Genomic DNA, 1,628 nt, shown 5'->3' with positions numbered 1-1,628 from the left:
GCTCCTTGGGTACTTTCTCTAGCTTCTCCATTGGGAGTCCTGTGATACATCCAATAGCTGACTGTGAGCATCCACTTCTGTGTTTGCTAGGCCCCGGCCTAGTCTCACAAGAGACAGCTATATCAGGGTCCTTTCAGCAAAATCTTGTTAGTATATGCAATGGTGTCAGCGTTTGGAGGCTGATTATGGGATGAATCCCTGGATATGGCAGTCTCTAGATGGTTCATAGGGTCTTAAAACAGTGCTTGGTACACGGGTGAGGGAGCAGTTTATTTGGTAACAGTATAAAATGGTTTGCATGTGAGTTTATTATCTGTCTCCATGAGGACAGGGATGATTGCTCTTTTAGTTTATGACTATATACCCCATGCCTAGAGCGATGGCTACCACATGATACGTACACAAAAACATGCTTTGAACAAATGGAAGTCGCTATTAATATACAATAAAAGCTCATAGAAGAGGATCTTAAAAATTGTTTTCTATGGTTTGAGAAACAGGAGCTGTCCCAAAAGACCAAGTCCTAAGACTGCTCTCCACAAAAGAAATGTAATTAAAATTAAAAATTTGAAATTCTTTGCAATATGCCAAAAAGGGTACCTTTATCCGAATGGCAGCATTTTGAACTCCCTAGAAGAGCAGTTCTTTTGGCTTACAAGTCCCTGGTGTGACTCTCCAAATAGTGATTTAATATAGAGCCATGTGTTCAAACAAAAGAGAAAATATACTTGTTCATCATTCAGTTGTTAGAAAAATGGCTGGAGAGAAAAGGAGATTTGTGTACACCAGTGAGCCGCAGCACAGCAGACGAAAGCTGGAGAGCAGAGTCAACAGATAATGAGTTCCTGTCCAACCTCTAATTCCTGGATTTGGGATAATCTTCCTGCAGAATCTCTCTGCAGCCTGCCTTCAGATTTCTTTATTTGTATTCAGCTCTGTTTATCTCCTTTGAAAAGTCTAAAAGGGCTTGTAGGAATAGTTCATTACTAAGAATACCCGACTCTTGTGAAAACTAATCAGAAACTTTCAGAAGGTGAGGGTAAGCGTGAAGCATCCTCTGTCGTTTCCATCAGCTCTTAGAGAAGAGCACAGACCCTCCCTCTTCTCCAGATCTCAACAGCCTTCCCATTCCTCCGGAGATCTTGAGTCCAGAACTCTGCCCAATATGGTATAACCATAGCTCTTATATTACAAAGTGTGGATTCTCTGGCCCATTTACTGACATAGTTTCTTTCCATCCCATTCACTATAAAATGGTTGTGCTCTGTGTATAAGAGATTATCAGTATTAACAAGACAGAGGCTGGTTTGTCTTGTAGTATCAGATTTGCCCATTAAAGACAATAAGGTTCTGGGCAGAGCTGAATAAGTAAGATCCCTGGAGAGCTGTGGTATTAAACTGACAGCTGTTTGAAGGTACCTGTCTGCTCGATGATGAAGGTGTTTATGTGTAATCGGATTTAGAGTAGTACACTGACAAAGTTCAGTGGTGAAGACTTTGGAATCATGTAACCATTCATTCTGCTGAGGCCCGAGTCTTCTGTGAATCTGTAAAAGGATATTAGAAATTTAAGTCTACAGTCGGAGGACAGTGACCTGCCCTGCAGGGAACGCCATCTTGGCTCCGGG

Source organism: Mus caroli, chromosome 8 (assembly GCF_900094665.2).
Source record: "Mus caroli chromosome 8, CAROLI_EIJ_v1.1, whole genome shotgun sequence".
In the NCBI taxonomy this organism is placed as follows: Eukaryota; Metazoa; Chordata; class Mammalia; order Rodentia; family Muridae; genus Mus; species Mus caroli.
Note: the sequence above shows the minus strand (reverse complement) of the source record.